The following is a 27,891-nucleotide window of genomic DNA, read 5'->3' as shown; positions in this document are numbered from 1 at the left end:
TGTGAAATATTCTGATTCATTCAACAAACACAGAAGAGATGCTTATCATATGGCTCCTATGTAAGCTTGTCTTCTGCAGCTCCCCACTCTGGGACAATCTGGAGTTTCAGTCAAACTGTTCTACCACTTATTTTATGACATTCTCATTCCTGATCCTGTAACCTCCTGCCTGAGAAGTCCTTCTTTTTCTTTGTCCCGATCTTATTTTTACTTCAAGAACTGGGCCACTTCTCCAATTGGGCGGACTACTGCATATAGTCTCTGTGAAATCTAATCAAATTCTACTGTGTTATTACTTTTCCTTATTTCAGCATGTATATCAAAAGACTATAATGTTAGGAATTATATATTCCTTTATATCATCCAGAGTCTAGCAGTACCACGTTTCTGGAAGTTTCTACTAATTTTGAGAACAGAACTCACCTCGACTAAATTGAGTCCCCAATTGTTTAAAAGATGCTTTTTCACTTTGTCTGCACGTCCTAGTACTTACAGATGCTAGCTTTTAAACTTATTTTAGAGAATTATTTTCAAAACTCAGTCATTAAAGATACAGAAAAGGTCTTCAGAAGGGATGTTTGAAATGAAGAATTCTCAAGGTTGAACATCTTCTCCCTTTTCACGATACATGAAATTGTTTCAAATAAAAAGTGACTCAAAGAAAGGATGGTATTTTGTTTTTGCACCTAAATTAATCTAATAGCATGCTCAAAAAATGACAATTCAAATGACTTTGAAGCAGAAGACATATTTTGCAACTTTTATTATCAAACTTGATAACACAGTCATTTCCCCAAAATGTGGCTCATTAAATTGATTTCAAAGCAGCTTTGTTTCTTTTAATTATACATGTCCATCTACTTTCTAAGCCCTTTTATTTGGCTTAAAACATTCCCATTTTCTGACAAGTCTCTAATCTCTTGTAAGCTCCTCAGAGAAATTTAGTGACACTCTCTGTCACAGAATGCCACATGTCCACAGCCCCAGCACCCCTGCTGAACTTGCAAAGCTGCTGATTCTCTGGTTTGTGTCAGACCTTGGCACCTAAATTTCCTTTTCCAGGCTGCTGACAGCCATTTCCACTGAGTGCTTTGCCTCTGACTTTTCTCTCTAGACATTCAGGTCAACTGGGGTTCTGGTGATGGCAGAATTTCTCCTGTTTCCTTCCTTGCAGCCAAGGTCATATCCTGAGAGACTGACAAGCTAGGCAAGGAGCAGATGGGGAGTCTCCCTTTGGCTGATGTGGATGTATGATGAATGACTACAATAAACCGGGAGGCAGCTGTGGTTCAGAAAAAGCTCTGAACTCACAGTTACAAGGGCCGTGTGTGTCTCTCGTGTGAGCTTCTTAGCTGGTTTGTATCCACGGGAAAGTCACCCCTCAGAGCCTCAGTTTGATGCCCTGCGAAATAGACATAATACCTAGAATCAGGATTGCTGCAATAATTACACAAGATAAGGCAACAAATATGGAAATGGAAATAGGCGCAGGAAAAATATAAACTTAAATTCTAAATGTGGGGTTTCCTAGTTTCTCCTTTTAGTTTACCGTAGAGATGGAAATAGGTCAATGTAATTCCTTACAGCTAAAGTTAACTGAGATTAACTAAAACTACTCAGAAGCTAAAGTACTTGGATAACCTGAAGATTAAGAGCCACAAAAGTTTGATGAACTCTTAGAAACAGAAAAGGAAAAGAACTAAATAATAACTTATGCCAGGAAAATGGTTTTACTCTTTAATGCAAGGTTTGACATCTTGTCTGTCTGTCCATCATTGCAGTTATGCCCTGAGGAGGAAGAACATGGACAGGTACAGAATGAGGCTATCATAGCAAGGCAGAACAATATCTCAACTTAACACTATGTATTTGTAAGCCATTTTATAGCTTGTACAGCACATTCTTATTGTTTTGTACTCTGGAATCTTTTTATAAGGTTGTGTGTGCAAAAAATAGTATGCCCTAGGTGATTCCCAGCATCACACATTCTAGAGCTTCTAGAATGCTGTCCAGAAGCCAAAAGTCCAGTCTGTCCCTCTCTATGATTCCAGTCTTCCTGTTTCTGAGGACGTCTGGTGAGGGCCCATTTTCTGGTTCGTAGATGGTACCCTCTCTTGTTCTTCCATGGTGAAAGACGTGAAAGAGCTCACTGGGGCCTCTTTCATAAAGGTACTACCTTATGAGGAACTATGTCATTTATGAGGGCTTCACACTTATGACCTAATAACCTCCCAAATATTACAATATTAGAGACAAAGTTTCAAGATATAAATCTGGGGAGGACACAAACATTCAGTCTATAGCAGAAGGGAACCATGGTGGGTTTTGTTTTGAATATGCTGACTTTGAGGTCTGTTAAAAACAAGCATTCCAATGGAACAGGTTTCCAGGAAAGGGAGGGGCATCAAAAAAGACATGAATGAGTGGAAGAGAGGGAGATCTCTTTAGAGAAGAGGCTGGCTGAGGAGTAAAAAAAAAATGAAAGGAGAGTAGTGTGAGAAAAGCCAGAGCCAGACTTAAAGGGGCTGGAAAGCAAGGCCAGAGCAGAGTTTGTACGCACTCATATCGAAACCTTATTAGAGAGGATGCAAGCTACACCACCCCCAGTTTGGGAAAGAAGTAGAAACATCAGTTTTCTAAGGAAACTAGGGTCTATATCGAGAAGAATTCCGGAAACTCGAAACTGTTAAAAGTGCCTCTCAAAAAGTTGTCCTTTTTCTCCCCAGTGTTTGATTAGATCAAACTCAGAACATTCTCAATAGAGCCAGATTCTTCATGCTAAGACCCAGTGGCGATTCCATCCCTTCTTGGAGAAACACATCACTTTAGATCAGTTTTTGCAACATGACTAAAGAAAAAATTGAAAATATTGTCTCCCTGCTTTATATTTGAATTTTGTTTCCATACTTCTAGGCCCAGTAGCTTCTTGGCTTTCAACTATAAAAAGTGGTACCTATGTTAACAATGTATACATCCTCAGGTGTCACTTCTTTTTAGTTATTTTTGCAGGATTTTTCCCTAATTCACCTAAAGATGAGGCCCTTGTCACATGGCCATGAAAATTTAGGCTCGTAGATGATTTGAAGGGTGAGTAGTATAGGGTTTTATTGGGTGAAAAGGAAGAAAAGGGAAAACAGGGACCCTGCACAAAGCCAGAGTCACGGCTGGTGCATTTACTGTCTGACACTTTAAATCCCAGGTTCCACAAAGGAAGAGGGGAGGCCTGGCTCCTCTGCAATGGGCTCAAACTTCTGTGGCTCCACCCCAGTGTGCATACCTCCCAGTGCGCATGTCGGTCGAAGGCTCTGCCTGGGAGCCCTTCCCACCTGGCTGTCTCATCAGCACAGGTATTTTATGAGGGAGGTAAAACAGCTATAATTAGTCCATTTTATACTTGAGAAAACTAATTAGGGAGAGCTGTCAGGATGTGAAAGCAGATCTTCTGATGGTACAAACTTTCTCCACTCTGATAAGGAATTAGAGGGATTTTCATCCCATAGGTCAGAAATAGATGATATTTAGCACATGTTCTATTGACTTCCACTTCCTGTAGGTATAACAGACAACAATAATGAATCATGGCATTCTTTACTGCTGACTCTATGTGCAACCTCCAAATCCTGGTCAACATATGTTGTGTAGCAACATAGGAATCTGAGTTGGCATATGATGAAATCCATTTTCAATGCTTACCTTAGGTATTTCCATTTTTAATCAGGACTCTAAAAAACCTAATAGCTTTATATGCATTAAGCTATGACTCTTTGTACGCTAAGTAGTTATGAGCTCTTGGGATGTCACTATACAAATCTAAGCCCAGTTTCCTCACTGATAAAATGGATGATCTCTAACGTTTCTTTCAGTCTAACAGTAAATAATTATATGAAAGTCCAGGCATGGTGATGAGATGGGTTATTCTGAAGCAAGAGTGACCTTCCCATTGCCACTCAAGTCACATCAGATAGATTTCTGCTTTTATTTTCTTCTTAGTTCAGCCCTGCTAATTATTATTTATGTTTAAAGCTCATACTGGCCCATATAATGCTGTGGAATATTAATTGGTTATTTAAAATGTAATATATGAAACTATTTCTAATGTTTATTTGGTCTCATTAGTTTGGGATTATACAGATTGCATACAAATTGCTAATCAGACTAGCTTAGCATAAGAAAGTAGGGACTTTTGAGTCAGAGGGAACTGAGTTCAAATCCTGATTTCATCCTTGATGGGTAGTGAAAGACCCTAGTGAAGGTTACATACCTAAGGCTTGGATCTTTTAAATATACCTAATACATATAATTTGTGATGCATTGTTATGTGAAGTTGAAATAATGTGTGTAAATGCTTTCTATCACAGAGCCTGGCATGTAATAAAAATATTATTATTTAGGGATCTCTCCTGTCAATGTGAGACACTACACAGTTGCTTATTTGTTGACCTACTTTGAAAATGGAAAATGTTGCCTTTTGGTTCCAGATATGCTCCATAGATGACTTTAACATTAGCAGATCAAACTCCTTTCCCATAACTCTTCTGTGGGAAGTTTTGTGGTATGTAGAACCATGTCTATAATCTTTGCCATTAACCCAAGGCCTGCGATCTCTAAGCAAAACACATGCCCTGCCATAGCCACAGATGAAGAAATGTACTGTAATGTTTCTTGGGACCACCATCTGGATCTAAACAGAGCTCAAATGGCTGACAGGGTGATACAATGCCTGTTTATTTGTACTCTGTGTTCCAGAACTAGCAGATAAATGGCTATGTTTTAATCCCATGTCTTCATGCTGGAACAAAGTTTTGTTTGAGACTAAATAAAGGATATAAGTTTAGACTGGATACAATATGCATCCACAAAAGTATCACTGTATATTTGAAAAGCAAATATCATTAGTGGGAACTCAATACCTTCAGATTCTATTGAAGTGTGCTGAGCCTCTGTAAAGCAGGGTGATGAGAAAAATCGGCTTTTGACCAAACTGTAAAGAACAGCAGGACAGCTCTTCAGGCTAAGGAGCAAGGAGGGGCAGCTGTGGAGCTGCAGGCAGTAATTATTCATCCTAGTTCTGCCTATAATCCATCAAAAGAGGGCAAATCGTCACTCCAGTGTGTCTTTGATTTCTGTATCTTTAAAACATGGGCAACTATTAAGCATTATCATGAACCATATTTAAAAAAACAAAGTCAAAGTGTTGGAAGGTTCAGTGAATGTGAGGTGATGAAACAAAATCTTTTATAAATATTTATAAAAATCAAGACTAGCCCTGACTTGATGGCTGCTGCCAATAATCTGCCAAAATATCTCACATCACATAAGAACCAGCCTCCCCTGATACTCTAAATTTCAATCATTCGGGATTTTTCTTTTAGGATTAAGAATTGTGTCTTTAAGAATTCCATTTTATGACCCAAATAGCCAACAAGAGGGTAAGGTATTAAACAATGCTTATCTTTTAATAGGTTTTTGTATGAAACAACAGTGAGGGACATAAAATAGATTCACACTGATTGAGGTGAGATAGGTAGAAGGATATGTCTGGAGATTGAGGCACAGTACCTAAAGACAGGGTCAGATAGAACCCTAAGAAAAAAGGAATCCAAGGCAGGTGACGAGGAAAGGCAACAGAAGAGTTCAACATAGCTAAACTATAAGTATGGAAAGCCAAAAAAGATATCTTCAATGGGAGCATAAAGCGGGGCATCACACCTACTCCCTATACAATGGCTAGCACTTTCTGCATGGAGTCAAGAAATCAAACTAGAATACCAGATCAAAATTGTCCTTTGCTTTTAAGTAGTACACTACCAATGCAGCAAGATTGAGATAAGAAAGACTCTCCCCTTCTCTAAACCTTGGTTCCCTAATTTGTAAATTGAGGTGACTGGAGTAGATGATCTCTGGGACCTATTCTAAGTCTAAAATGCTACCTCTGTGTATGTCAAGAACGGCAACTACACTACAGGTATCTGAATACTTCCTCCACACACAAGCCTGGCAGTCATGAATAATCAATCATGATGCTTGTCTGCTGAACTCAGATGCCAACTTAGAATCCTTTTCAAGGAGATACCCGCTAATAACCTAACAGAGTTGGCTTGGAATAGAAATCCATTTGCCATCCCTAATATATGTATTTAGATGCCTAAATTGTCTCAAAGACTAGCACAAATGATAACACTGGCCCCAAAATGTGGATTTAATTCTGCCCCAGTAACTGAGTAAATTCCTGTGGAGATTGTATGAGTGGAGCCAGCTACTAGAAGTGGAGAAAAGGCAGACACAGCTGTAGATACCCATAGAGATTTGAAGAAATACTGAGCAGAATTGTTCACCCTTGTTCTCTGCCTTTCCACAGTCACTACTGCTTAATATTTAATGTCCCCTCTGAAATGAAAACTACCCTGAAAATGGTCCAAAGAAGAAGACAACACAGTGTGGGTTAGAGTTAAAAGACTTGGATCATGTCTGGCTGTGAATCTTGGGTAGATAACATCTGAGCATTATTTCCATATTCTTACAGTGGAAACTAAAATACTTCATAAGTTTATTGCAAAACATAAATAAGATAAAAGTAAAAGTTCTTTGTACACAAAAATGTGTTGCTAGCATAAGCCCTGTATTAGCTAACACCTTTGGAGAATTTATTTGACAACCAATTAAGATAAAAAGTTAACCACAGAATGGGAGGGACAAGATAGCCAACTAGACACAACCAGTAGGAGCCTCTCCAACTGAAAGAGACCAAAATATCGAGTAAATCAACATATTTTGAACAAATCTTTTGAGAGAAAACACAGAGAGCTAATAAAGAGGAGACACAGACACCAAGGCTGAAGAGAGAGGAAGCCAGGAACCCAGTATGGGATTGTGGAACACCAGAACTCATTCCTGGCCCTGAACAGCTCTTAAAGAAGCGATGAATGAAGAGACTGCACATCAACCCACTGTCACCACAGACCTCTGAGATCCTAGCTGCAAGAGATATGACCCCCATGGACAGTTGAGCTGGCCAGGGCAACTTCCTGGAGAGTAGGCAGAGACAGAACTCAAGGCTGCGTGGGATTTTGCAAGGGTACAGGGGCAATAAAATATGGCCATAGGTGCCCATCTCCCAGGGCTCTCCATAGTCCTCTGAGTGCCTCTAGCCTTTGCTGACTGCTGGACCAGGAGACAACAAGGTTGTCTTTCCCATGGAACTGGGGTACACAAGATCTGCATGTCCCTGTGTTCACTGGCCCCTGGCAGGGTCCCTGCATGGCCACTGCTGCAAAAGCAAACACATAGTGCAGCCTCCACTCCCTGGCCTGAGTGGTTGGCTGGTGGCCTGGGAACACCTTGGACCCTCAGCACAGTTGGTACTTGGTTTTAAGGGACAGAGGACAAAGCCAAGGGCCCAGTCCTAAACCCCAGGGTTAGAAAGAGCATACAGCTCTAGAGGGTGAAGCTGAGATAAGTGGCTGGAACTCAAGCATGAAAGAGCCTTCGCTCTCAGAACACTGAGAAGAGTGAGGCCCAAGTTTATGGGTCAGTGCAGGATTTGGGTGTGCCCACCTCCGCAGGGCTGGTCTGGGAAGGGTGTGGCTTATCTGCCAGCTGCAGCCTCTGACCGAAGGATCCCTGCAGCCCTGAACACCTAATAGCCCAGCAATTTGGGTGCAGTAGGCTTGGAACAAAACTAGCTAATCAGGCCAGTTACTGGGACAGCCACCAGAAGGAAAGCTGGTCAAGGGAGAAATAAATGGGTGGTCCTTATAGCTGTCTGTTGAGCAAAAATCCCTGGGCACAGATGCCACATTAGTTCCACACCTACTGCAACACTGGCCTTGCCTGGAGATCCCCATCCTTGACCTACTACATCAACAGACCACCTGCAGACATATCCCACAACCCACAACGACTCTGCCAAACAGAGATACGACAAGCTCCCAGGGAGCTGCAGGTCTCCTGGCAACTTAACTTTCCATTTCAGCTGTCCGTAAGGAAGGGAGTATCACAGTCTGACAGGACCCCCCCTTCAAACTAAAGAACTGCAGGAATAGTTCCAGTGACTAGAGGGAGCTCCCCTAAGGCCAGGAAATGGATCAGGTGAGGGGTTCATCTCTCTGATCTTTTTGCCTCCTCCACCAAAAAGCACCACTGCAAATGCATTGAAATGGGAAAGAGGCTTGCAGGTAGGGGCCTAACTGCTAGCCATTACTCTTAAGTGCCATCTACAGGATCACAGCCTGAATAACAACACCAACAAATAATTGCCCATATACACTGCCCAATTCAGTAATCTAGCCACAAATAAACATCCCATACAGAGTCTTAATCCACTGTAAGTACCCAGAATCTAAGCAAATTGACTATACTCAACTTGTACCACAATCAAACCCTCAAGGGTAATAATATAAAAACAAAAAGCCCAATGAAAAATGACAGCAACTTGAAAAAGGAAGGAACAACAGTCCTCTCAGATGAGAAAGATTTAGTGCAAGAAGTCTGGCAGTCCTAAAAGCCAGAGTCTCCCCTTACCTCCAAACAATTGCACTAGCTCCTTAGCTATGTTTTTAAATCAGATTGAAATGACAGATGTAGAATTCTGAATTTGAATGACAAGGAAGCTCAACAAGATCCAGGAAAGAGTTGAAACCCAATACAAGGAATACAAGAAATTCAGTAAAATCATCCAAGAAGTAAAAAATGAAATATCTGTTTTAAGAAAACCAAACTGAGTTTCTGGAACTGAAAAATTTACTAAGGAAATTTCATTATACAGTTAGAAGCATTAACAACAGAATAGATAAAGCTGAGGAGAGAATTTTAGAGCTCAAAAACTGGTCCTTTGAATCAACACAGTCACATAAAAATAAGTTTTAAAGAATTTTTTTAAATGCACAGCCTCCAAGAAATATGTTATTATGTAAGGAGACCAAACCTATGACTCATTGGCATCCATGAGAGAGAAGAATAGAGAGTAAGCAACTTAGAAAATAAATTTGAGGATATAATCCATGAAAATTTTTCCAATCCTGCTAGAAAGACCAACATGAAAATTCAAGGAATTCAGAGACCCCTGAAAGATATTATACAAAATGACTATCTGCTAGGCACACAGTCATCAGACTGTCCAAGTTCAACATGAAAGAAAAAAATCTCAAAGGCAACTAGAAAAAAGGATCAGGTCATTTACAAAGGGAACCCCATCAGGCTAGCAAGGGACCTCTCAAAGCAGAAGAAATTGGAGAACTATCTTCAGCATCCTTAAAAAAAATCCAACTAAGAACATCATATCCCTCGAAACTAAGCTCCGTAAGTGAAGGTGAAATAAAATTTCTTTCAGAGAAGCAAATGCTAAGGGAATTAATTAGCACTAGACCAGCCTTACAAGGGGTCTTTAAGGGAGTGCTAAACATGGAAACAAAAGAATGGTACCTGCTACCATAAAAACATACAACGAAAAAAAAAAAAAAAACTTTAGGCCAATATCTTTGATGAACATAAATGCAGAAATTTTCAACAGAAGGCTAGCAAACTGAATTCAGAAGCAAATCAAATAGCTAATTCACCTTGATCAAGTAGGCTTTATTCCTGGGATGCAAGATTAGGTCAGCATATGCAAATCAATTAATGTCATTCATCACAAACAGGATTAAAAACAAAAACCATATAATCATCTCAACAGAAACAGAAAAACTGTTGATAAAATTTAACATCTCTTTACGATAAAAATACTCAACAAACTAGGTATCAGAGGCACATACTTCAAAATAATAAGTGCCATCTATTACAAACCTACAGCCAGCATCATACTGAATTGGCAAAAGCTGGAAGAATTCCCCTTAAGAACTGGAACAAGATAAGGATGCCCACTCCCACCACTCCTATTCAACAGGGTTCTGGAATTCTTAGCCAGAGAAATCAGTCAAGAGAAAGAAATAAAGGGCATCCAAACAGGAAAAGAAGAAGTCAAGCTATTTCTCTTCACTGATGATATGACTCTATACTTAGAAAATGCTAAAGACTCTGCCAAAAGACTCCTAGAGCTGATAAAAACTTTAGCAAAGTTTCAGGATACAAACTCAATGTACAAAAATCAGTAGCATTTCTATATACCAATAACACTCAAGCCGAGAGCCAAATTAAGAATGTAATCTTACTTACAATGGCCACAAAAAGAATAAATTGCCTAGGAATATATATAGGTAAAAAGATGTATAGGAATATATATACGTAAAAAATATATAGGTAAAAGATCTCTACTAGGAAAATTGCAAAACACTACTGAAAGAGACTATAGATGACACAAACAAATGCAAAAATATCCCATACTCATGGGTTGGAAGCATCAACATAATTAAAATAGCCATACTGCCCTAAGCAATATACAAATGCAGTGCTATTTCTACCAAACTACCAATGTTTATTTTACAGAATTAGAAAAAAATATTCTAAAGTACATGTGGAGCCAAAAAAGAGCCCAATAGCCACGGCAATTCTAAGTGAAAAGAATAAAGATGGAGGAATCACATTACCCAATTTCAAACTATACTACGAGGCTACAGTAACCATAACAGCATGGTACTTGTACAAAAACAGATACATAGACCAAGGGAATAGAATAGAAAACACATAAATAAAGCCAACATCTAAAACCAACTGATCTTCAACAAAGTTGACAAAAATAAGCAACAAAGAAAAGACTCCCTGTTCAATAAATGGTGCTGGGATAACTGGCAAGTCGTATGCAGCAGAATGAAATTGGACCCTTACATATCACCTTGTACAAAAATCAACATGAGATGCATTAAAGACTTAAATGTAAGACCTGAACTATAAAAATCCTAGAAGAAAACTTAGGAAATACCCCTCTCAACATCAGCCTTGGCAAATAATTTATTACTAAACCGACAAAAGCATTTGCAGCAAGGACAGAAATTGACAAGTGGGACCTAATTAAACTAAAGAGTTCTGCACAGCAAGAGAAATTACCAAGAGAGTAAACAGACAACCTGTAGAATGGGAAAAATTATTTGCAAACTATGCATCCAAAAAAGATGTCATTTCCAGGATTTATAATGAACAAATCAATTTAAAAAACCAACCCCATTCAAAAGTGGGCAAAGGACATCAACAGGTACTTCTCAAAAGATGACATACAGTGGCCAACAAACATATGAAGAAAGGCTCATAATCATCACTAATCATCAGAGAAATACTAATCAAAACCACAATCACACACCATCTCACACCAGTCAGAATGGCTTTTGTTAAAAAGTCAAAAAAATAACAAATGTTTGTGAGGCTGCAGCGAAAATGGACCACTTACACACTATTGGTGGAAATATAGATTAGTATAGTCACTGTGGAAAGCAGTTTGGAGATTTCTCAAAGAACTGAGTGTTGAACTACTATTTGACCCAGGAATGCCACTACTGGGTATATACCCAAAGGAAAATAAATCATTCTACCAAAAAGACACATGGAGCCATATGGTCATTGCAGTGCTATTCACAATAGCAAAGACATGAATCAACCCAGGTGCCCACTAATTGTGGATTGGATAAAAAATATGTGATACATATACATCGTGGAATACTATGCAGCCATAAAAGAGAAATAAATCTGGTCCCTTGCAGTAACATGGATGTATCTGGAAACCATTATACTAAACAAACTAATGTAGAAACAGAAAACCAAATACCACATGCTCTCACTTATAAGTAGGGGCTAAACATTGGGTGGTGCATATTTTTATAAAAATAGGAACAGTAGACACTGGGGAATACAATAGGGGAAGGGAGGGGTTAAGAGTTGACAAAAACTACCTATTGGGTACTATGCTCACTACTTTGGTCCACAAATTCATTCATACTCCAAACCTCAGCATCATGCAATATAGCTTTGTAATAAAACTGCACATGAACTCCCTGATTCTAAAATAAGGGTTGAAAAAAAAAATGAGCCACTATAAACAGTATGGTGCCAAAGGAAGGCAGTAAAAAAGAAGGCAGGTGGACATTGTATTAGACAGGTTCTTTAGAGAGACAGAGTAGGAGACATTATATATATATTAATATATATATCATATAATTATAATATATAATTATATGCAATATAGAAGTTATATATTACATGTATTACACATTATTTATAACATGTATAATATATATAATTATATTATATATTATAATTATATTATATATGTGTACACTTTATGTCCCTCAAGCCTCTGATTCAACAGTCTAAGAAGGGAGTTACAGTGTTGGTTGGGGATAGTGATCTGGACTACCAAGAGAAAATTAGACTATTATTATTCCATGATGGAGATCAGAAAAGAGTATGTCTGGAATACAGAAGTTATATATATTATATATATAATATATAATTATATAATATATAATACAGAACTTTTATATACAACATATATTGTAATATATATAACATATATTCTGTAATATATTATATATTACAGAATGTATATATATTCTAAATAATATATAGAATAAATATATATAAAAAATATATTTTAATATAGTTAATATATTATATATAGAATATATTCTGTATATTATATATAGAATATATTCTGTATATTAAATATAGGATACATTCTGTATATTATATATAGACTATATTCTGTATATTATATATAGAATATATTCTGTATATTACAGAATGTATATATATTCTGTAATACATATTACATTACAGAATATGTGTTATATATATTACAGAATATATATTATATATAACAGAAATATTATATATAGAATATATATACTATATAATATATACTCTGTAATATATATAACATACATATTATATATTAGAGTATATATTATATATTACAGAGTATATATATTATATATCATACAGAATTATATAATATATATCATACAGAATTATATAATATATATCATACAGAATTATATAATATACATATCATACAGAATTATATAATATATATCACACAGAATTATATAATATATATTATATATCATATGGAATTATATAATACATATTATATATCATACAGAATTATATAATATATATCATACAGAATTATATAATATATATTATACATTATACAGAATTATATATTATATAATATACAGAATTATATATTATATAATATACAGAATTATATAATATATATTATATAATATACAGAATTATATAATATATATTATATATATAACTTCTGTATTTTATTATATAATATATATAACTTTTGTATTCCAGACACACTCTTTCTGATCTCTGTCATAGAATAATAGTCTAATTTTCCCTTGGTAGTCCAGATCACTCTCCCCAACCAACGCTGTAACTCCCTTCTTAGACTGTTGAATTAGAGGCTTGAGGGACAAAAAGTGTACATGCGGCAGTCTTAACTTCCAATTTATTGGAATCATCTTTTTGTCTCCTGGTGGGAGTATTCCTTCCTCTGGAACTAGTACTTCTAGGCCAGCGGAGCACAAAGTCATGGGAACAAGAAAAAAAATTTTTGCTATGGTGCCACTAGGAGTAATTGTGAGGGATGCCACTCACATTTCTTTCCACTCCTTGATTCTTGGATCCGTGAATTTTGACTATGGAAAAAAATAGTACCACATCTTGCATTCTAATGCAAAGCACATACAACCTTCTGAGCACCCTGTCCCAGCCTTACAAGGTGCTATCACCTATCTGGTTCTGTAACTGTGTTTTCAAAAGGCCATTTCACCCTTCTGTCAAGCCAGCTGCTTCAGAATGGTGGGGTACGTGGTAAAACCAGTGAATTCCATCAGCATGAGCCAATTGCTGCACTTCTTTGGCTGACATGATTAGAACCAATACTAAGTGGAATACCATGATGGTGAATAAGGCATTCTGTAAGTCTACAGATAGTATTTTAGGCAGAAACACTGCATGCAAGAAAGGCAAATTCATATCCAGAGTAAGCATCTATTCCAGTAAGGATGAAATGCTGCCCTTCCATGATGGAAGCAGGCCAATAACCTGACACCTGGTGGCTGGATGATCACCCTCAGGGAAGGTGCCATAAGGCCAAACGGTTCACAGGCCAAGGAACCTGGAGTTTTCATGTACAAGAGCAGGAGAAGAAGGGCATCCCACTCATTTTCTTCCATCTGGGCCCCAGCCAATTAGATGGTGCCTCCCCACATTGACAGTAAATCTTCCCCACTCAGTTCACTAACGCATACACAACTATCCCCTGGAAATACCCTTTCAGACAATCCAGAACAATGGTTTGCCAGCCATCCAGGCATCCTTCCTTCAACCCAGTCATATTTGCATCTATAATTAACCATTACAGACACCAAACCCACATTTCATCAAGCTGACTTTATCCTCCTATTCTCAATGGACTTCAGCAATGTGACTCAGGTTCCTCACAGAACAACTGCCAAGACTTTGATGTGTTCTTCTCAAAAATGCAGCAATTTATATTCATTCTGCTATACTCATTTCCTATTCATTTTTACCTTGGGTGCTCTTGCAGTTGATAGAAAATATGCAAACTACACAGACCATTTGCCACCACTTGAAAGGCTACATGGTACAATGACAGTAGAGAATGTTTGGAATTCTGGGGCATTAATAAACTCTCTGAAGTGAAGACTGTGGGAGTCTTAAAACTTCTGTTCCTTTCACTCTTCAGCAAGATGTTGGCTGAGAAGCAGTTCCTCAGTTATTCCCTCCATAAATCTAGGGCAGTTGGCTCAGCCTGTGACAATGAATAACGCATCTAGATCTAGGAATTAAACCCTATAGTTCTACAGAAATCAAGCAAGATATCATTAACCAGAATTTTGTCACTATCTCACTTACTATGTCCTTTATATGTGTAGTGTGAGAGCAGGGCTCTGGATAACTTTTAGAGAAAACAAAGGATGTCCTGATAAGGTGGGGAGGAAAGCCAAAAGAAAAAAAGATTTAAAAAGGCAAACTCAAGCCACTGTTTCCTCTGGTTGTATATAAACACATGGAGCAGAAGTGAGACATCGCAGGCTTAAGTCTTCATGAATGCTTTACAGTTTAGAGACTAAAACTGGAAAAAAAAATAGAAGCTACGGAGTCTTGTATCAAATATATTTATTATTTCTCAAATTCAAGGATCTTTAAGATTGACAACAATTTACTAGTTACATATACTCACAGTTAAAAGGAGGAAAGTACTGTAAGCTACGTGGGCCCACACAGATATTGCACTTGGAAGCAGAGAAAGCAAGCAGGGGGTGTCAGGGGAAGGCTTTGCAGGATCAAGAAAGTGAGATGCTCTTTGATTCCCACAGTAGGGTGTTATTGGTTTGTCTGAATAATCCTATGAACTGGAAGAGAACTGAAACACATTATACTACCAACTGTTAAGACTACAATAATACACTATGGTATTATAATGCTGTACTATATACTATAATACTAACTACAGTATATTCTCACTTAATGTTGTTCAACAGGTTCTTAGAAACTGTGACTTTAAGTGACACAATATGCTATATAATGAAATGAATGTTATCCTACACAAATTGATATCAATTCAAGTTAAGTTTCTTTGACATACTATATGTTGTTTTGCTTAAAGTCACGATTTCCAAGAACCTGTTAAGGATGTTAAGTGAGGACTTATTGTACATGTATTTTAGTGATGTGTAATATGAACTATATACACACACTATTATTTCTGTACAAAACTGTACTTTGTGTACATATTACATTCACATATCACATAACAACCTTTCGGTCAATGACAGACTGCATATATGATAGTATAGTCTAAATGTGTAATAGACTCCACCATCTAGATTTGTGCAATCACTCTATACTAGCTAAATACATGCTATACACTCTACTAGGGAATAGGAATCTCTCTGAATATGATGCAAAAAGCGTTAAAAAAATACTAACAAACTGAATCTATCCATAAATTAAAAAAACTTGTACTTCATTATCAAGAGAGATTTAACCTATACAAGCAATGCTGCTTTTACATCTGAAAGACAATTAATATAATACACCATATAAATAAAATAAAGGTCGAAACCCACATGATTTTCCCAATAGATTCAGAAAAACTACTTGAAAAAGTTCAACACTCCTTAATAATGAAACATTCAATAAATAGTGAACAGAAGAAAATTTTCTCAACCTGCTTTAAGGCATTTTTTAAAAACACACAGCTAATTTCATATATGGTGATCACTGTGATGCTTGCATCACCACACCCCAGTTCCAGCTGGCTCAGCAGAGAGATTGACCATTTGTTTGGGAGAAAATAAGGAAAGAGAACAAGATTCTTTTTTCTGGGTAGTGCAGAGAATTATCTGTGACCTTATCTAAGACCACCAAGATGGTATCTCTATGAGACTGCAAAAACTACAGTATTATTGGGATTGGCACCCAAGTCCCTTCAAATACCTGGAAAGCTTTCTCAAGAAGGACAGGCACAAACAAGCCCAGACTGCAAAGACTGCAATATCAAACTCTTTAATGCTCAGAAACCAGTGAACATCTACAAGTATGAAAATAATCCAGAAAAACATGACTTCACCAAACAAACTAAATAAGACACCAGGGACCAACCCTAGAGAAATAAAGATGTATGACCTTTCAGACAGAGAATTCAAAATAGCTGTTTTGAGGAAACTCAAAGAAATTCAAGATAACAGAGAAGGTATTCAGAATTCTAACAGATAAATTTAATGAAGAGGTTGAAATAATTAAAAATAAACAAGTAAAATTCTAGAGTTGAAAAATGTAGTTGACATATTCAAGAACGCATCAGAGTCTCTTAATCAAGGAAAGAAAGAACTAGTGAGTTTAAAAACAGGCTATTTGAAAATACACAGAGGAGACAAAAGAAAAAAGAATAAAAACAATGAAGCATGCCTACAAGATCTAGAAAATAGCCTGAAAAGGGCAAATGTAAGAGTTATTGGCCTTATGGAGAATGAAGTAAAAGGGTAGGAGAGAAAAGCGTATTCAAAGAAATAATGTCAGAAAATTTCCCAAACTTCCCAGATGAGAACACATGGACATAGGGAGGGGAATATCACACACAGTGGCCCGTTGGGAGTGGAGGGCAAGGGGAGGGACAGCATTAGGACAAATACCTAATGCAAGCAGGGCTTAAAATCTAGATGATGTGTTGGTAGGTGCAGCAAACCACAATGGCATATGTATACCTATGTAACAAACCTACACATTCTACTTATGTATCCCAGAATTTAAAGTAAAAAAAAGAAAAAAATCTGCACAGCATAAGAAAAATCAACAAAGTTAAGAGATAATCCACAGAAGGGCTGTATTAGTCCATTTCCACACTGTTGATAAAGACATACCCAAGACTGGATAATTCATAAAGAAAAAGAGGTTTCATGGATTCACAGTTCCATGTGGCTGGGGAGGCTTCACAATCATGGTGGAAGATGAAAGGCATGTATTACATGGTGGCAGACAAGATAGAATGAGAGCCAAGAAAAAGGGGTTTTCCCTCATAAAACCAAAGGATTTCATGAGACTTATTCATTACATTATGGGAAAACTGCTCCAGTGATTCAATTATCTCCCACCAGGTCCCTCCCACAACACATGGGAATTATAAGTTACAATTCAAGATGAGATTTGGGTGGGCAGAGCCAAACCATATCATTCCACCCCAGCCCCACTCCCCCCGCTGTCAAATCTCATGTCCTCACATTTCAAAACCAATCATGCCTTCCCCAAAGTCCTTTTTCTTTTTTTTTTTTTTTTTTTTTTGGTGAGACAGAGTCTGACTCTATTGCCCAGACTGGAGTGGAGTGCAGTGGTGCAATCTTGGCTCATTGTAACCTCTGCCTCCTGGGCTCAAGTGATTCTCCTGCCTCAGACTCCTGAGTAGCTGGGATTACAGGCATGCATCACCATGCCCAGCTAATCTTTTTGTATTTTTAGTAGAGACGAGGTTTTACCATGTTGGACAGGCTGGTCTCAAACTCCCAATCTCAAATGATCAACCCACCTTAGCCTCCCAAAGTGCTGGGATTACAGGCATGAGCCACTGCACCCAGCCCCCCAAAGTTTTAACTCATTTCAGCATTAACTCAAAAGTCCACAGTCCAAAGTCTCATTCAAGACAAGGTAAGTCCCTTCTGCCTGTGAGCCTGTAAAATCAAAAGCAGGTTAGTTACTTCCTAGATACAGTGGGGGGTATAGGCATTGTTTAAATACATCCATTCCAAATAGAAAAAAAATGGCCAAAATGAAGGAGCTAAAGACCCCATGCAAGTCCAAAATCCAGCAGTGCAGTCAAATCTTAAAGCTCCAAAATAATTTCTTCTGACTTCATCTCTCACGTCCAGGCCATACCAAAGCAAGCGGTAGGTTTGCATAGTTTTGGACAGCTCCACCCCTGTGGCAGGGTACAGCCTCCCTCCTGGCTGCCTGCACAGGCTGGCATTGAGTGTTTGCAACTTCTCCCAGTGCAGAGTGCAAGCTGTCAGTGGGAATATCATTCTGGGATGCGGAGGGTGGTAGCCCTCTTCTCACAGCTCCACTAGGCAGTGCCCCAGTGGGGACCCTGTGGAGGGACTTCAACCCCACATTTCCCTTCCTCACTGCCCTAGCAAAAGTTCTCCATGAGGTCCCCACCCCTGCAGCAAACTTCTGTCTGAACATCCAGGCATTTCCATACATCCTCTGAAATCTACGCAAAGGTTCTGAAACCTCGATTCTTGACTTCTGTGCACCTGCAGGCTCAACACCACATGGAAGCTGACAAGGTATGAGACTTGAGCTCTCTGAAGCCACAGCTGGAGCTGTACCTTGGCCCCTTTTAGCCATGGCTGGAGTGGCTGGGACTCAGGGCACCAAGTTCCTAGGCCGCACACAGCAAGGGGGCCATGGGCCTGGCCTAGAAAATACAGTTGGCTTGAATTTTTCCTCAGAAAATGGGTTTGCCTTTATCACATCATCAGGCTGCAAATTTTCCAAACTTTTATGCTGTTTCCCTTTTAAAACCCAATGCTTTTAACAGCATGCAAGTCACCTCTTTAATGCTTCGCTGCTTAATAATTTCTTCCACTAGAAACCCTAAATCATCTCCCTCAAGTCCAAAGTTCCACGAATCTCTAGGACAGGAGCAAAATGCCACCAGTCTCTTTGCTAAAACATAGCAAGAGTCCCCTTTACTCCAGTTCCCAACAAGTTCCTCATCTCCATTGGAGACCACCTCAGCTTTGGATTTCATTGTCCATATCATTATCAGCATTTTAGTCAAAGTAATTCAATGAGTCTCTAGAACATTTCAATCTTTCCCACATTTTCCTGTCTTCTTCTGAGCCGTCCAAACTGCTCCAACCTCTGCCTGTTACCCAGTTCCAAAGTCTCTTCCACATTTTTGGGTATCTTTACAGCAGTGCCCCACTCTACTGATACTGATTACTGTATTAGTCTATTTTCACACTGTTGATAAAGATATATCTGAGACTGGGTAATTCATAAAGAATAAGTTTAATGAACTCACAGTTCCACATGGCTGAGGAGGCCTCACAATCATGATGGAAAGCGAAAGGCACATCTTACATGGCAGCCGACAAGAGAGAATGAGAGCCAAGAGAAAAGGGCTTCCCCCTACAAAACTATCAGGTCTTGTGAGATTTATTCACTACCATGAGAACAGTATGGGGAAAAACACTCCCATGATTCAATTATCTCCCACTGGGTCCCTCCCACAACAGGTGGGAATTGTGAGAGCTACAATTTAAGATGAGATTTGGGTGGGGTCACAGACAAACCATATCAATGGGATAGCATATTTGCAAACTACCCATCTGACAAGGGATTAATAACCAGAATATATAAGGAGCTCAAACAACTCTATAGAAAAAAAATCTAATAATCCAATTAAAAAATGGGCAAAAGATTTGAATAGACACTTCTCTAAAGAAGATATACACATGGAAAATAGGCGCTGAATGTCACTGATCATCAGAGAAATGCAAATCAAAACTACAATTAATATCATCTCATCCTAGTGAAAATGGCTTTTATCCAAAAATCAGGCAATAACAAATGCTGGGAGGATGTGGAGAAAAGGGAACCCTCATTCACTGTTGGTGGGAATGTAAATTAGCACGACCACTATCGAAAACAGTTTGAAGGTTCCTCAAAAAACTAAAAATTGAGCTACGATATGATCCAGCAATCCCACTGCTGGGTATATACCCAAAAGAAAGGAAATCAGTATATTGAAGAAATATCTGCACCCCCATGTTTGTTGCAGCATTGTTCACAGTAGACAAGATTTGGAAGCAACCTAAGTGTCCATCAACAGATGAATAGTAAGGAAAATGTGGTACTATTCAGCCATAAAAAAGAATGAGATCCTATCATTTGCAACAACATGGATGGAAATGGAGGTCATTGTGTCAAGTAAAATAAGCCAGGCACAGAAAGAAAAACATTGCATGTTCCCAGTTATTTTTGGGATCTAGAAATCAAAACAATTGAACTCATGGAGACAGAGAGTAAAAGGATGGTTACCAGAGGATGGGAAGGGTAGCGAGGTATGGGGAGGGAGGTGAGAATGGTAAATGGGTACAACAAAAAATAGAACAAATGAATAAGACCTATTATTTGAGAGCTTAACAGGGTAATTATAATCAAAATAATTTAATTGTACATTTTAAAATAACTAAAAATTATAAATGCATTATTTGCAATATGAAGGATAAATGTTCCACTTTCCATGGTGTGATTATTATGCATTGCATGCCTATATCAAAATATCTCATGTACCCCGTAAATATACATACCTACTATATACCCACAAAAGTTAAAAATTAAAAATTTTAAAAAAGTGAGTCATGGACAAAACACCTTATAAGTCATGTAATATTTTATTCATGTTGTGAATTTTCACAAGCATTATACAATAATTATTTTGCATCAGGCTTTCCATATTACGTGTAGGATTTCTTTCCAGTAGAAGTTTCACATGACTTTTAAAGTAATTGTTAAAAGTGATAACTTTTTTGTACTTTTTTTTTTTTTTGAGATGGAGTCTCACTCTGTCGCCCAGGCTGGAGTGCGGTTATGCAATCTTGGCTCACTGCAAGCTCCGCCTCCCGGGTTCACGCCATTTTTCTGTATTTTCTATACTACTAGTACTTTAATCCAGTATGCATTCTTATATTTATAAAATTTTCTTCAGTGTCTATTACCATGTTTCTTTGCATACATATGAGAAATGAAAACATTCCCACATTCCATACATTCATAGAGTTTTTCTCCAGAGTAAGTTATGCCATCAAGTGAAAATGGAACAACTAAAGGCCTCATCATGCTTCTTACATTCATAAGGCTTTACTTCCACCTTAGCTCTTCCATGTTTTCAAAAAGAACTGGGAAAACTGAAGGCTAAACCACATTTCTTACATTCATAGGGTTTTTCTCCAATGTGATTCTATTCAATTCTTTTGACCTCAAGGGTCTTTGAATGGAAAAGGACACCAGATCGTTTGATCCTTTTTTTACAATTGAGGCTAACAAACCTCAGATAGTAAAGTGGCTAGTCAATGATGGGTAGCACAGATTTTCCTACATCTTCTGCCACTGTGTCACAAGGTAAGTGGCCAGTAGATTGATGACTTCAGAGAAGTCAAAAGAAAGATGTATGACATGAGAAAAACAAAGTTTGAACTGGCTATTGGATATAGGGTCACTAATATAGAATTTTTTTTTTTTTACAGAGAGACTGTTGAAAAGAATATTCAATTTTGTTTGAAAAGTTGTAGAGTACTTTAGGGCACTAGTGAGTTACTCGGTATCATCTGTTTTCATTTTTGACAACACAATTTTTACAGTAAAGATTTCAAGGTAATCACCAAATAATAGGATCCATCTATGTGACAGCATCATATATTTGGTCAATTTTTATCCTGCCAGCGTGTGGAGGGGCCACAGACACGTTCCAGGTCATAATGAGGGTTAGTGGCAGATCTCAAATGAACAGTAGTAACAAACATATGAAGAAGTGAAACTTTGCCTGAAACAGAACCTGCTAAGATATACATGAAAAGGACAAAGATAACTATGGTGGGGAGAAGGTGAGAGGATAATCCCCAAGGAGCTAGGACTAATTCATCCCTGTGATCCCTCTTGTGCCTGTCCTGGTGCTTAGCCCGAAGTAGACACACAGAAATGTCATTTTTTCATTGACTTGAATCTGATCAACTAAAATCAGGAGTTGTTTTCTGATGGCTCTGCTGCAGCTGTGAAGAAATAAAATCAGGGAATTCCAACAGAAATTATTATGTAGTGCTTACATAGTAATCCCAGAAAACCCATTATGACTTTCAAAGGCATAATAATCCAATAAATTTTCCAGAAGAAACAAGAATAAAAATGAGGATCATGTAGATAGAACTTATGTAATTGTAAACAAGGCAGTTAACCTTTTGGGAAAACAGTCTTGATTTTGGATTAACAAGGTCATGATTATGTCTCTCCCACATTGAATATTATAATTCCAAACAACTTTTTCATGTGTTAGTGGACATTTTTAAAAACTGACGGAATATTTCCTGGGCTGCTATATTTTAAATCCTTGGAGAACAGAGTGGTTCTATTTTGAGAAAATACCACATTGATAACCCTGAACTCTTCTGGACATGGAATTCACAGAATGTTAAGTATGAGATAATTTCAACTCTGTTTAGAAAGTTAGACTGCAGCTTTAGCATGAACTCACTATCACTTCTCAGGGTGTCTACAAGAGAAGTATTTGCAACAACAGTTCAACACTATGACCTCATAGCTATCAATTTAGTTTGCATATAGTTGACCCTGGTGGCTCATATCTGTGTTACAAATAGGAATAATTCACTATTCTTTACCTCTTGAAAAGCTCATATTAAAGTACAGCATTTGGCATGTGAGTAAAAATAACACAATCTGCTAAATGTCATAATAAAACAAATGGTTTTATAAGAAGTGCTCAGGTAGCACCCAGGGAGAAAGGTGTCTCTCTGCTTCAAAGGGCCATCCCACTCATCAAAGCATGGGCAACTGGAGCCAAAGAAAGGAAGAAAAAGCATAATATTAGTTTACTATATTAATATAGTTTTAAAAATACCTGTTGGATCTGAAAAGAAAATTGAGAGGTCAAAGGAAAGAGGCAGAGCAATATAACAGAAGACCTTAGCATTTAGAGCAAAACCTGAATTGTATCTGAGGTCTTGGCTCTGTTACTTACTGGATATGTGGCTTAGAGTGGCTAACTACTCTCAGGCTCTGTTGCCTACCTACTCTCAAGAAGAGAAATATCTACTTCACTTGACTGCTGAAAAGAATTTGGATGAAATGATTCAGCATATAATCTATCATGGGTCCTAAATCAGTAACTGGTAAGTACATTGGTTCCACTTAAATATAACTTTGGAAGCATCGATGACAATAAGAACACAGATCCACTGATGTTTTTTCTATACTGTTGATTATTTTCTTCTAAATCTTCCTGTAATTTTTGCACTGAATATTCCAGTATAGGCCTTTGGGAAAAATAAAAAGAAGGACAGATCCCATGAAAAACGGGCAGCAGACTCAAAACCAATTCCTTCAGCACATAATCATTTACAACTTCAATTGCAACTTTCAGAAAAGTTAAGCATTGATTGTCTCATAGTGAGATGTGTGCCTAAAGGCCCTAAAAAGAAAAACTAATAACAGAAAATATATGAATAAGTGTTAGCTTAACCATCAAGCTTAAGGAATGAACAACTGCCAAAAAAGTTCAATTTAGGGTGATATAACTAAAATGTTATTCTGTGGCACTTTATATGAAAGAAATATGAACCAGAACCAACTTACTACCCAGAATATGACACTATATAAAAACACACACATATAAATCAAGGTTTGCAAATCTCTTGAGATTCACATAAAAGTAAATATCCAAGGAAGATGGTTCTTGATATGGCATCAGGATATAGCCCAACAAACTTGAGGAAACTTTGACCCATAAAATTCTAGTTTTATAAAATAAATCTAAAAGCCTAAATGAGCACCTAAAAATTTGCACTATGATTAATAAGGGCTCAGCATTGTTCTTTCTCTGGACTTTAAAATCCTTTATCTAAAACTAATGAAAGTGGTAGAATTCATAGTTCAGAATGAAAGTCAAGCCTCAGACCTGGGAGAAGCCTGTATTTCATTTATTTGAAGTAAAGACTTGAGGGCTATAAACCTCATGCACTGTCTCTTCATCTCCCTCCAGAATATATTTTAACACATCATTTGATATACTACATGGCCTTAAATAGCAGCCTTTTTCTAGATTCGGACTAATTGGGCTTTCAACTGAATGTTGCTGTGAAATTGATGGCCTTACTATCAGCAGCGAGCTGGCTATTTTAATCCAAACACAGAGAAAATGCAATGACAAATATGAAAAAATCTTTAAGCAAATAGACCTTAGAATGTTTAATGTTTATAAGTTTGCAGATTTCTTTGATTTTGTTTTTACATAACAATATCTAATGTTAATTTTAGAAGCTGACTTGTGGGAAGGGACAGGAAAGGTAGTCCCTAAATGATTAAACAACTTCATTCATGAAGCATGAGGTTTAACCAGCAAGGTTTTGAGTAGATACTTTATTTCTCTTCTTTAGATTCTTCATTTTTAAATGAGGAGGTGTCCCTAAAAGATATGTAAATTCCATCTGGCTCCAAATTAAACTATCATTTACAGCATGGGGTCCCCAGCCTTGTAGGGGCCTGTTAGGAACTGGGCTGTACAGCAGGAGGTGAGAGGCTGGCAAGCAAGCGAAGCTTCATTTGTATTTACAACTGCTCCCATCGCTCACATTATTGCCTGAGTTTCACCTCCTGTCAGATCATTGGCAGCATTCGATTCTCGTAGAAACGCAAACCCTATTGTGAACTACACATGTGAGGGATCTAGGTTGCACGTTCCTTATGAGAATCTAAGGCCTGATGATCTGTCAGTCTCCCATCACCCCCTAGATGGCAGATATCAGTGACAGATATCATCAAGCATTACATATTGCAATATAATAATAATAGAAATAAAGAGCACAATACATGTAATACACTTAAATCATCCCCAAACCATCCCCCATCCCTGTCCGTGGAAAAATTGTCTTCCACAAAACCAGTCCTTGGTACAAAAAGGTTTGTGACCCATGACTTATGGTATTGGGAATCCTAATTATTTCATTTCTCTATCTCTAAAAACCATTTACTTATTCGTTTTTTACAAATATTTTTACATTTATTACAAACTCTATAAATATTTATTAAGTACCTAATATGTTGCAAGCACATAAATACTGGAGATAATGCCATGACCGAAACAGCAAAAATCTCTTCTACCCTGAAATTAATATTCTACTGGGAATAAAAAATATAAACAAAAGCAAGTCAGAGGATGATAAATTTAAAACGAGGAAGAAGGAATAACTTCAGTAGGGTAAGATATGACAATTTTAAATAGAAAATTTCACTAAAAAGATGACATTTAACCAAAGAGCTGAAGGAAGTAGGAAGTAGGAGGCGAGGCATGTGGAAATCTGGGAGAAAAACATGCCAGGGAAAGGCAAGTGCATATGGCCTGAGACAAGAGCAAGCATGTACATCTTCCGGGAACCACTAGGAGCCCAGCATGAGTGGAGTGGAATGAGCAAGGAGATCAGTAGAAGGTGAGATTATGGCGGTAACAGGAGAGACAGCTGAGGATTTAAGTCCTTGGAGGTCATTGTATGAACGCTGTGTTTAACTCTGAGAGATGGGAAGCCATGAGCAGCAGGGGTAACATGACCTGCCTCCCTTTGGCTGCTGTGCTAAGACAGATCGCAATGGGCATAAGGCGGGTAGAAGAAACAGAGGATGGCTCGGACCAGGACTGTGACAATGTGGGTGGTAAGTGGTCAGATTCTGAATATATCATGAAAGTATTGCCAACAAGATTTGCTATTGGATTGGATGTGGGTGTAAGAGAGAGAAGTCATAGATTATTTCAAAATGCTTGGCTTCAGGAATTGGAAGTATGCTAGTAGAAAGACCAGAACCAGGCAGTCTAGCTTTACAGTCCAACTCTGCCACTGTGACACTAGGCAAGTAAGTATTTCCCTCCATTCTGCATTGCAAAATAGAGGTAATAATAATGCCAACCTCACATGGTGTTGAGGATTATGTGAGTGAATATTAAAAAATTATTAAAATAGTACTTGCCACATAGCCCCATGTAAATGTTTGCTATCATTATTATCATGATGTTGGGAAAAATTATAGGGATGAGATTTGGGGAAAGAAGTTCAGGATTTAGTTTGGGGGCATGTGAGGTTTGAGACAAGATTCCTACCTGCAATCCAAGTGGAGATGTTGGACAGTCAGATTCATATATATGTGAATCTACAGGTTAAGTGTTATCAATGTGTAGAAGCAACTGAAAACATAATACTGGATGACATAACAAAGAGAAGAGTTCTAAAAATATTGCCCTGGAGAACATGAAGGGAGGGAGAATATAATAATGTCCTAGAAGCCAAATAAATCAATCATTTCAAGGAGGAGGCAGTGATCAGCTTAACCAAATGTTTCTGATTGCTCAAATAAGAAAAAGACTGAGAATTTTCTATTGGATTTAGCCATGCAGAGGTCCTCAAACAAGAGCTTTCTCATAGAGGGGTTAGGGGTGAAGACTAGAAGGAAGAATTGGAAATAATAAACAAAGTCAAGTCTTTTTAAAAGTTTTGCTCTGAAAGGCAGTAAAGAAATACAGTATTACTTGAAAAATGAGATCAAGAAACATTTTATTAACGTGCGGAAAATGGCAGCATATTTGTATGCTGATAGGAATGGTGTAATAGACAGGGAAAAATGAATGATGCAGGAGAGAGAGGAGACAAAGATAAATTATTCTCATCCTGCCCCTTGCAACTAGACAGACAGGAAAGGTGGGCCATGGGAAGCCTCAGTGTGATTTGAGGTACTCAAGGATGGGGATCCCCAAGCTCCCCAGAAGTGCAAAGGTGAGCATGGATGTTCCTGCCACTACAGGAAGAACTATTCATTACTTATGCTTTCTGGGCAATTGCGAAAATATTGTTGACCCAGCCCATTCCTCTCCGGTTTAGAGTAAGAAAGCCATTGGAGAACTGAAGCCTCAGGCAGCCGATATGTCTTCCTCTGCAGGAACGTTGGCCTTTCCTTAGTGGAAACTCAATACACAGTTCCTCCCAAGTGCTAAGAGACTTTACTAGAATTAGATCATCTAATCCTCTGTACCAATGAGAGGAGTATCACAATTATTTCTATTTTAGAAATGCAGGGAACTAGGGTCTTCTGTAGATAAATAAACTGCTCAGGAGATTTGAACTGAGATCTGACTTCAGAGCCTGAGCACTTCCGCTTCAGTCTACCTGCTTCACCACCTAATCCCTTCCATGCATGTCTTACTCAAGGACATACAGCAGTTGCAGAAAGAGAACCAAATCTGAAACTCACTTCTCTTCCTTGAAGAAAAATAATTCAAGATTTCCTTGAATGGAAAAAGCGAGTGCTGAAATGGATTCACATGTTTATATAACACTGGGACATAATTTTACTCTGTCATTAACTAGTCTTGTGAACACTGATAAAGGTACATTTCATGACACCTTCAAAATGCTACTTGCCTGCCTTACAGTTACTCGCCATTGTCTCAGAAGCTTGAAAGTCCAATAGTGAATTAATGTGAAAATCATCACTGAGCCCCAGAACTGCACAGTATTTTCCAAGGAACACTCACAAAGCCTAGGTTTGCAGTTAGTGTCAAAAGTCTGACATTAGACTGGATATGTGGGAATCGGATAGAGAAAGTCCCATACTCCTAGAGAACCTAGAAGCCAGGGACCCCGAATT

At 37.9% G+C, this 27,891-nt stretch overlaps 1 long non-coding RNA gene across 1 annotated transcript; it reads right to left on the bottom strand.

Annotated features, from left to right (window-relative positions):
• Positions 1 to 746: 746 nt before the first annotated feature.
• Positions 747 to 26,441, bottom strand: LOC129048758 (uncharacterized). The gene is made up of 3 exons (XR_008511351.1): positions 26,351 to 26,441; positions 3,457 to 3,547; positions 747 to 1,402 (listed from the first exon to the last, which is right to left on the bottom strand). It is a non-coding gene; the product is annotated as an uncharacterized LOC129048758 (long non-coding RNA).
• Positions 26,442 to 27,891: the final 1,450 nt, after the last annotated feature.

Source organism: Pongo abelii, chromosome 9 (assembly GCF_028885655.2).
Source record: "Pongo abelii isolate AG06213 chromosome 9, NHGRI_mPonAbe1-v2.0_pri, whole genome shotgun sequence".
NCBI classification, from domain to species: domain Eukaryota; kingdom Metazoa; phylum Chordata; class Mammalia; order Primates; family Hominidae; genus Pongo; species Pongo abelii.
The sequence above is the reverse complement of the archived record's forward strand: the minus strand, read 5'-3'. Positions and strand labels throughout refer to the sequence as shown.